Below are 10256 nucleotides of genomic sequence, written 5' to 3'. Positions count from 1 at the left end.
GGGAGGGAGGGGAGGGAGGGGAGGGAGGGAGGGAGGGAGGGAAGGGAGGGAGGGAGAGAGGGAGGAAGGGAAGAGAGTACATAAATGGTGGAAAGGGATCCCACAGTTCTAAAACCCTTTCTGTTATCCCTCTTCCAGTATATCTTCCAAACTCAAGGATCTCTCTAGCATCCAAGAAATTCCATCACATAAAGTAACTTCCTGTCCTATTAAGAAATGCCCAAGACAACATTATAGAAATTATTAAATCAATCTTAATAGAGACAGTCTAAATTTAAGTTGGTATAATAAATACAATCATAAGCATTGCACATTTTATGAGATATAATTACTGTACATGTGAAACTTATTTTGAAATTCTGGAATGGATATTTTTAAATGCTTAATAGCAGGAAGATCTGGAGGGTTTGTATACTATAATTATACACAGTTGTGTGAAACAAAGGAATGAGTCCAATAACATTTTAATGAAGAGCCCATTTAATATAGGCTTTGGTTGTTTTATTTTTCTTCCTTCCTATCCAACATTTTCCATCAGCATTTCAACTTCTCATCTCTTTTGAAGCCAGGCATCTTTTTAAAATAATATCTCAAGCATTCAAAGTATCCCACCTCAGAAGCTGTAAAATCTCTGAATAGAGGATGACCAGGGAAATATCATCTTCAGTACTTACACAGTAATGAGTAATCCTAGGTTAAAGTCCTAATTCTCAGATGACTGAGAATCTGAAGTTAAGCACCACACACTGAAGAAATCTTTAAAGATTCATTCCTAAGGGCTAATCAAAGTTTTAAAATGTCCCATGATGCATAACAAACCATCTACAGCCTTTGTAGTGTGCTATCCATTAGGGTGCTTTACATCTTACTTTACCCGAAGTGCTTCCCAGGATTCAGGACTTTTAGTGTTGATACCAAGAAAGTTCTCAGCAAACCAGGTGAGTTGATCACGCTAATACCAAATAGTCAGAAAATGAATAACATAACTCTGGCTCACTAAGGGCTTACATTCTAATGGTAAAACAGAAGCCTATATAGCTCAAGCTATAATAGAAGCTTGAGCATTCAATGAGAGGAGCCTAGAGGATTGAAACAACAAGTTCTGACTTTAAAAGATTTTGTAAAGAAAGTAGAATTTTTGGCCATTGTCTAAAATTGGCATAGATTGAAAGAATAAGTGAGACATGAAAGGATTTTGTTTGGAGATGACATATCATCTCAGAGATTGCTGGAGCCTACACTTGGGTAGAGAGAACAGAGAATGGAATGAGAGAGTAAAGAGGTTGACCAGTTAAGGGCTTTGCTGCTAAGTCTCTAAGTAAAAGTCACTATGGGGAGGCTTTCAGAAAGCGCAATTAATTACATGTTCCTTGTGTGCTGCAGATGATACCCCCTCTCTGAATGGTCATCACCCTGCAAAGGGAAAAAAATTTTCCCACTGGATGGCCATACCATAGGGTGATTGAACACTTCTACTACATCTGGCTGTGTGGCCAAAGGCAGTTTGACCTCTAAGCATTAATTTCTCATCTAGCCAATGGGAGAGTACCTGTTCTTTAGGATTATTGTGCACATGGCATTTGTTCAATAATTGGCGAATGCAATTATTATGCTGATTTCCTGAGGCATGCTTAAAAATAAAGTGTCCAATTCCTTGTAGCTGGTAAATAAAGAGCCTAAGTTGTGACATCAAATCACTCTAAATAGCATTCCAAAGGTGGTAATTATTTTCTTTTTTATTTGTTTTTACTTTTTAACTCCTCCTGCTTCGCAAAGTGAGGGAGCTAATCTGCTGTATATCTTAGGAAGATGATTTTGTTGGTATTCTAAGAGATGCATTGAGGGGATGGGACTTAAAACAGAGAAAAAATAGAGGAAGCCAATTTAAAAAGTTTAAACTGGAACTTTGAATGGTAGAGACAGGAAGGTGGGGAATATGATTAGATTCATTTGAGAGGTAGACTTAACAGAATTTAGTATCTTGATTTATGAGGCATAAGAGAAAGCAGATAATAATTCCTGGGAATTCTAAGTTAAGGATTTGCCAGTAAGATAAATGGATTTTATTTTTGGATCTTATCAAGGAGACCAGGAAGATGACTGTAAATTAGAGGAAATTACAGAAGTACATAAATCACCCTTAATCTGGGGCATCCTTAAAAATAGAGTGTCCAAGTCCTTGTAGCTGGAGAGGCAAACAGCAGAGAAAACAGAAAACACAGGCCCCACCACTGTTATTGAAGGGTTACTGATGCCACACGTCAGCAAAATTAGTGTCTGAGGGTTGAGGATGTTAGGTAATGGATGTGAAAGAGCTTAGGATGCCATTGCTACAACATTTCTGAGTGGGATAGAAATCGGGACCAAGGTGAACATAATGCTTTGTGCTCAGGCAACTGTCTGGCAAGATATCAATCAACCACCAGGGGGCAATATTGATCCCAGTGACCTGTTTTCCAAAATATTACTCCTTTCCCAACCGTTTTAAGAGATTTAAGACTGTCCCATAACATTTATTTTCAGCATGGAGACTGAAATCCACACGTATCCATTGTCCTAGTTTTATGGTTTTTTTTTTTTCCAGAAAGATAAATTTATATTGCCTTTTTTAAATTTTAATTTCTATTTTTTTTAATTTATTTATTTTACTTTAGGTGCATACTGTATCTGGCATTTCTCCCCATTTTATCCCTCCTCATCCTCCCCTCCCTCCCCCCCTCCCCGCTGCCTCTCACCTACACCCCCCCCCAACTGCCCCCAGTGTGTGATGCTCCTCTTCCTGAGTCCACATGTTCTCATTGTTCAACACCCACCTATGAGTGAGAATGTTTGGCTTTCTGTTCTTGTGTCAGTTTGCTGAGAATGATGGTTTCCAGATTCATTCAAGTCCCTACAAAGGACACAAACTCATCATTTTTTATGCCTGTGTAGTATTCCATGGTGTATATGTGCCACATTTTCCCTGTCCAGTCTATCATTGATGGGCATTTGGGTTGGTTTCAGGTCTTTGCTATTGTACACAGGGCTGCAATGAACATACGTGTGCATGTGTTGTTTATTTTTTTAACTGAAAAGAAGCACCTGTGTTTAAAAAAACGAGAGAGAAGATTTTTACTAAAATGTATTTTGTGTTCACTACAAGTTAGTAATTTTATAATCACTTTCATGTATTAAATTTAATCAATTTTTAAAGCAACCCTATGGAGTGGTACTAATATTGCTGGCTTTTTAGAAACAAGAAAACAGATTGAGTGAGTAAAGACTATACTTCAGAATTCATGTCACAGAGCCAAGGTAGCCACTCGTAACTTTCATGCATATCTTTCTAAACTTTTTCCTTGTGAGAAATGTTTATATGTAAACACAAATATAAATATACATAATTGGGCTTATTGTTTGTTTTGGAACAGTGAGATCATATAGGTATGGTCTACAATTTGTCCTTTTAAAAGGTCTGTGTGGGAGAACTAGGGGAAGGACAGTGGGGTTTGGGGAGTTGGGGAGGGATAACATGGGGAGGAGAAGTGCCAGATATAGGTGATGGTGAGGAAGGCAGCAAACCACATTGCTATGTATGTACCTCTGCAACAGTCCTGCATGTTCTTCACATGTACCCCCAAACCTAAAATGCAATAAGATATTTTTTAAATGCAATTATCATTTTTTACATAAATACAGATATATTTTATTTAATATATTTTCAACTTATTATTTACTTAATTTTATTAATTTATTTGTTTGTTTTTCTGAGACAGAGTCTCACTCTGTCACCCAGGCTGGAGTGCAGTGGTACAGTTTTGGCTCACTGCAACCTCCACCTCCTGAGTTTCAGCAATTCTCCTGCCTCAGCCTCTGGAGTATCTGGGATTACAGGCACCCACCACCATGCCTGGCTAATTTTCGTATTTTTAGTAGAGACTGGGTTTTGCCATGTTGGCCAGGCTGGTCTCGAGCTCCTGACCTCAAGTGATCCTCCTGCCTCAGCCTCCCAAGGTGCTGGGATTATAGGGGTGAGCCACCGTACTCAGCCTATATATACACATATATACATACATGTATATACATATATTTGTATGTAGTATAAAGTTCAGGGGTATATGGGCAGGATGTGCAGGTTTGTTACCTAAGTAAATATGTGCCTTGGTGGTTTGCTGCACTGATCATCCTATCACCTAGGTATTAAGCCCATCATCCATTAGTTATTCTTCCTGATGTTTTCCCTCCCCAACCCCCATAGTTAATTATTATCTATAAATAACGATGTTTGAAATGAACATGTAAAATGGCTTACTTAAGAGCACACAGTCATACAGTGGCAGAATTAGTACTGGAATCCAAGCCTTTTGTCACACTAATTATGTAACAAATATTTGTGGATGAATGAGCTGACTATACTTTATGTTCATCACTGCTACTGCCAATGTATATAGAAAATTAATTTCACCCCAGGATAAATGTAAATACCGAAATCTAGAAAGAAAGAAGATATCACCTCCAGCTAGAGACATTTTAAAAGCTTCATGAAAAGTATGATACTTGAATATGGCCTTAAAAGATGGGGAGGATTTCAACTTTTAACAACTGGTGAGGAAGAGAAACTTTATACATCTAGAGAAGAGTAGGAACCAAGACATTAATGTAGAAAAGGACAAGTAAGTTTGAGGAATTTTTAATCTAAACAGTTGGGTTGGACCACGATTGCAGAGAATCTTAAATACTGAAGAGGTTTCTTAAAATTCCAGAGCCACCAAGGGCTTGGGGAATGCAAAGTGATCAGCATTCTTGTTTTAAAATATGCTATTACGGCAATGCTGACTTCTAAGTAATTTTTCAGTATTTTGTTTTGCTACAAGGAAAAACAAGTGTGACAGCAAAATTGTCTGCTTTTTCAAATTATTTTAATTTTCACTTCCTCTATTTAAAAATGGGAAGCTTCAGAGAAGGAAGAAATGTTACCAAAAATGTCAAATTTCAAGAGATAGAGAAGAATGTTTATTGGGTTATTCTAAATTCAGCTGACTAGCAAATCACGCAATATGGCAGGGTTGCCCCATGTAAGCATTTGTGGCTAGTGTTTGATTGAAGAAATCTACAGTATAACAAAAAATATTTACCAATGTAATCAAGGAAAACTTTCATTTGAAAATCCATACATTGAAAAATTGTGAAATACATTTGATGTACTTTTATAAATTATTTAATTCCTCAATGAAACTCCTAAATGAAAGTGTCTTTCACACACACACCCCAATCCTTTCCATGAACAATGACCACTGAATTTTTTTTTTAATTGAGACAGGGTCTCATTCTGTCACCCAGGCTGTAGTGCAGTGGCATGATCATGGCTCACTGCAACCTCAGCCTCCTGAGTAGCTGGAACTACAAGCACACACCACCACACCCAACTAATTTCTGTATTTTTTACAGAGAGGATATTTTGTCATGTTGCCCAGGCTGGTCTCAAACTCCTGAGCTCAAGCGATCCTTCTGCCTTGGCTTCCCAAGGTGCTAAGATTGTAGGAATGAGCCACAGCGCCCACCCTGAATATACATTTTATATCCCTATCCTTGTACATTCTCTATGTATAATTGTTACCTAGCCAACATCTCACTCAGTTCTGGTCACCTAAAACAAAATGGTTGTCATTAAGAATTTGATTACATGTTGCAGTTGAAGAATGTGGATCGGCCTCCGAAGTAGAAAGGAAACCTGTAGCAATCAGGACCTGATATAAGAATGTGGCTTTCTGGGCCAGGCACCGTGGCTCACACCTATAATCTCAGCACTTTGGAAGGCCATGATGGGAAGACACTTGAGCCCAGTAATTAGAGGTTGTGATGAGCTATGATTGCAGAGAAAGACCCTGTCTTTAAAAAAATTAAATAAGGCCAGGAAGTGGCTCATGACTGTAATCCCAGCACTTTGAGAGGCCAAGTTGGGCGGAGACTAGCCTGTCCAACAAGGTGAAAAGCCTGTTTCTACTAAAAATACAAAACATTAGCTGGACATGGTGGTGGGTGCCTGTAATCCCAGCTACTCAGGAGGCTAAGGCAGGAGAATCACTTGAACCCGGAAGGTGGAGGCTGCAGTGAGCTGAAATCATGCCATTGCACTCTGGCTTGGGTAACAAAAGTGAAACTCTGTCTCAAAATAAATAAATAAATAATAAAAAGGATGTGGATCCTGTGATCAAGCCAAAGATTAGTCACAATGTGTGTAAATAATGAAGATGTCATCATCACCAAGCTATTAAATGTCCCATCTGGCCCAATGGAAAGTCAAACTGAGTCTTGAGGTGTCTCCATCTACCAAAGGGGTTCAGGCCTCTTTATGTAAAAGCTGTTATCAGTTTTGACAAACAGTTGGCAAGCATTGTTTTAAGATTGGTGATTACATTTCCAAAGAGGTAACCTTGAACTTTTTGAAGTTCAGGTAACTTAAAGGAAACATCATATAAAATAATGACCATGCAGAGACAGCTCTGGGGTTACAAGATACAAAACAAGATGGTACCAGGTTTTATGAAATAGGTATAAATCAGACTTGGGGAGGCTACTATCTCAACACTATTGAGTAACATGATTTATAGCCTTCTGGGTGTGCCAGCCTTTCAAATGACTATCACTCGGCTTCTTGTCTTCATGCCACAACTGACATGATAACCTCTTATTATCTAAAAGCAATAGGTAAATTTAGAAATGACTCTCTTGGCTAAAACTAAATGCAAAACTACAGAGATGAAGAAAGCTCAGGTTTACCACAACTAAATTTTTCGAATGTTTTACATTAAAGATTACGTGGTTTGTAATTTCCTGCGAAGTCCAGTTTACAGGAAAATATCTTCCTCTAACAGTGTATATCCTCCTTCTTTATTCAAGGCACTCTACAAGTGTTTTCATATGTATTACTAAGCCTGATGCAAACCTTTCAAAGTTGAATAAATATTTCCATTTCAAAACTGAAGAAATGGAACTCTGGGGGTTTTTAAGTTTCAGAGCTGGGCTCAAATCAGGTTTATCTGTTTCAAAGCTTGGGCTCCTTCTACTATGACAACTTCTTTATGATTTACAAACTGTTTCCTATGTATAATTTGATTTAGTTTGCACAGCGACCCTGCGAAGATAGTTGTCTATCCCTTCTTACCCTGTGATGCCAAGTTTGTTGAAAAGAATAATCTGCTAGGCATGGTGACTCATGCCTGAAATCCCAGCACTTTGGGAGGCTGAGGCAGGCAAGATCACCTGAGGCCACGGGTTTGAGACCAGCCTGGCCAACATGGTGAAACCCCATCTCTACCAAAAATACAAAAATTAGCCGGGCATAGTGGTGCGGGCTTGTAATCCCAGCTACTAGGGAGGCTGAGGCACGAGAATTGCTTGAACCCAGGAAGCAGAGGTTTGCAGTCAGCCGAGATCACACCATTGGACTCCAGCCTGAGTGACAGAGTGAGGCTGTCTCAGGGAAAAAAAAGAAAAAGAAAAAAAACAGTGGGCGGGGGAAGACAGGAAATTGACCAGGCATGAGGGTGCATGCCTGCAGTGGCAGTTACTCTGAGGCTGAGGTGGGAGGATTGCTTGAACCCAGGAAGTCAAGGCTGCAGCGAGCTATGTTTGTACCGCAGCACTCCAGCCTGGGTCACAAAGAGAGATTCTGTCTCAAAAAAAAAAAAAAAAAAAAAAAAAAAAAAAAAAAAAAAAAAAAAGAGAAAAAGAAAAAAAGCACTTGTAGAGTGCCTTGGATAAAGAAGGAGGACATACACTGTTAGAAGAAGATATTTTCCTATAAAATGGACTCTGCTGGAAATTACAAACCACATAACCTTTAATGTAAAAAAAAGAAAATACTAATCTATGCTTCACTTATTTCCTCAACCCACTTCGGTCTTATTTCCTTCCCCATCAGGTCACCAGAAACCATTCTAATAGCTAAGTCCAGTGGATATTTTCTCAGCTCTTCCCTAATTCACCATGGCATTTACCATTGTTGATTCCTTGTCCCATTCATTCGGTGACAGCTCTTTGTGCTGTTTTTACCATTTTCACTTTCTCCTTCTTCCTTGCAAAAATCTCTTTCTTATCCCTTAAGAGCCAAGCAAATAATAAAGTATGGATTTTAATTCATAACAATATGTTAATATTGATTCTTTAATTATAAAAAATGTGCCATACTATTTTAAAATGTTAATAAGAAACTGGGTATGGGGTATATGGAAACTCTCTGTACCATCATCTCAGTTTTCCTATGAATCTAAAATTATTCTAAACAACATTAGGTTAAGAACAATTTTACAAAACAGAGCTCTTCTACTCCTAGGGTATGCAACGCTTAAGGGACAGACAGAAAAAGCAAAACAACGAATGAGCTAAAAAGAAAAAACGACAGGCCTGGGAAATAGGGGAATCATAAGACAAACTATCCCAGGGTTCAGAGGAGAGAGGAGGAAGGTGTCCTGGAGAGGTGTTTATATCCATCAAATACTGTTGCAAATCCTGGCAGACCGAGACTGGAGAGCACTTTAGCCCTGGAGTGAAGCCCTCCCTCTTGCTGGTACTTGAGAGGAAGAATAATATGCCCAGCTGCCTGTCTCTGTCCTCGTCCCCATGTGCCTTATGCAGAAGCCTAGGGAGCTGCTGGCTGTAATGACCCCTCCCCAGTTCTTCCCCTTTGGATTCTGTTCTGAAGGTCTGGGTTTATCTCCGTATCTGCTCACTCTGACTCAGTGCTCATAAGCACATCAGAAATCTTAACGCTCACCGTCTCTACCTCAGAGAGTCTTTTGGATTTCATCTTAGAAACAAGCAACAGTGTGGCCAGTGGTTCTTTGTTAAATAGTGTGCAATGTCCCATCTGTCCCCTTAGATCAGTGATCACCATTCTTTAATCATATACCTCAATCATTAAAACATAAGACCAACATAATATGTTAACATACTTAATTATTTATGCATTTTTCTAATATATTATGTCCACTTTATTTTTATGTATTTATTTTTTTGAGACAGAGTTTTGCTTAGTTGCCCAGGCTGGAGTGCAGTGGCGTGATCTCGGCTTACTGCCACCTCCTCCCGGGTTCAAGTGATTCTCCTGCCTCAGCCTCTCGAGTAGCTGGGATTACAGGCACCTGTCACCATGCCCGGCTAATTTTTGTATTTTTAGTAGAGATGGGGTTTCACTATGTTGGCCAGGCTGGTCTCGAACTCCAGACCTCAGGTGATCTGCCTGCCTCGGCCTCCCAAAGTGCTGTAATTTCAGTTGTGAACGACTACACCGGCCTTATGTCCATTTTAAAAATATACAAAAATTGAAATTTAAAAAAGAAAGAAATTAAAACCTATCCTAGTCAATAATTTCGAACATTATATAGATCAGTCTTTCCACTGTGGTACATCTCACCCTAGGTCTACAGGATGCTTTCCAAGGACTATGGAGATAGGAGTGATTGTAAGATGACCAGTTTCCAGATCCTGAGTGCCTATATGTATATGTGCTCAAACTACGTAGGAGTACTTGAAGTCAGACCATTGTGCTGGGTTCCCCTTTTTGCCTCCTTTTCACAATTGTTCTTTTTCCATCATCCTTTCTGCACCATACTATGTTGCATAACCCTGAGGTATAAAAAACTTTAGGGCACTAAACAAATCATAGGACCATTTGAAGTATTCGTGTGTTATTTTTTTAAATTGATACATAACATTTTACATATTTATGGGGTACATGTGATATGTTGTTACAGTTATAGAATGCGTAATGATCAGGGCATTTAAGGAGTCTATTACTTTAAATATTTGCCTTTTTTTTTTTTTTTTTTGAGATGGAGTCTCTTTCTGTCACCCAGGCTGGAGTGCAGTGGCACAGCTTCAGCTCACTGCAACCTCTGCCTCCCAGGTTTAAGCAATTCTCCTGCCTCAGCCCCATCAAACTCTATTTTGAAATATGTCATACGTTGTTGTTAACTGTAGCCACTCTGCCCTGCTGTCTAACTATAGAACATAGAACTTATACTCTTGATCTAACTGTATATTTATTCCTGTTAATCTACCTCTCCTCATCTCCACCTCCCCACCACCCACCCTTCCTAGGCTCTATTATCTGTCATTCTACGCATTACCTGTATGAGATCAACTTTTTTTAGTTCCCACATATGAGTGAGTGCATACAATATTTGGCTTTCTGTGCCTGGTTTATTTTACTTAACATAATGACCTCCAATCCATCCATGTTGTTGCAAATGACATATTGTCCTTTTTTTTTTTTT

General features: G+C 38.9%; 1 protein-coding gene and 1 long non-coding RNA gene across 2 annotated transcripts in view; one reads left to right on the top strand and one right to left on the bottom strand.

Annotated features, from left to right (window-relative positions):
* LOC108299487 overlaps window positions 1-472 on the bottom strand; it is a 14747-nt gene extending 14275 nt beyond the window's left edge. Inside the window, exon 1 of the long non-coding RNA XR_001822993.2 lies at window positions 462-472. This is a non-coding gene — a long non-coding RNA (uncharacterized LOC108299487). The remainder of the gene's footprint in view (window positions 1-461) is intronic.
* ATP6V0D2 (ATPase H+ transporting V0 subunit d2) overlaps window positions 1-10256 on the top strand; it is a 54082-nt gene that overhangs the window by 21442 nt on the left and 22384 nt on the right. The window lies entirely within an intron of this gene.

The sequence above is a fragment of the Cebus imitator genome, unplaced genomic scaffold, assembly GCF_001604975.1.
Source record: "Cebus imitator isolate Cc_AM_T3 unplaced genomic scaffold, Cebus_imitator-1.0 Scaffold22, whole genome shotgun sequence".
In the NCBI taxonomy this organism is placed as follows: Eukaryota; Metazoa; Chordata; class Mammalia; order Primates; family Cebidae; genus Cebus; species Cebus imitator.
The sequence above is the reverse complement of the archived record's forward strand: the minus strand, read 5'-3'. Positions and strand labels throughout refer to the sequence as shown.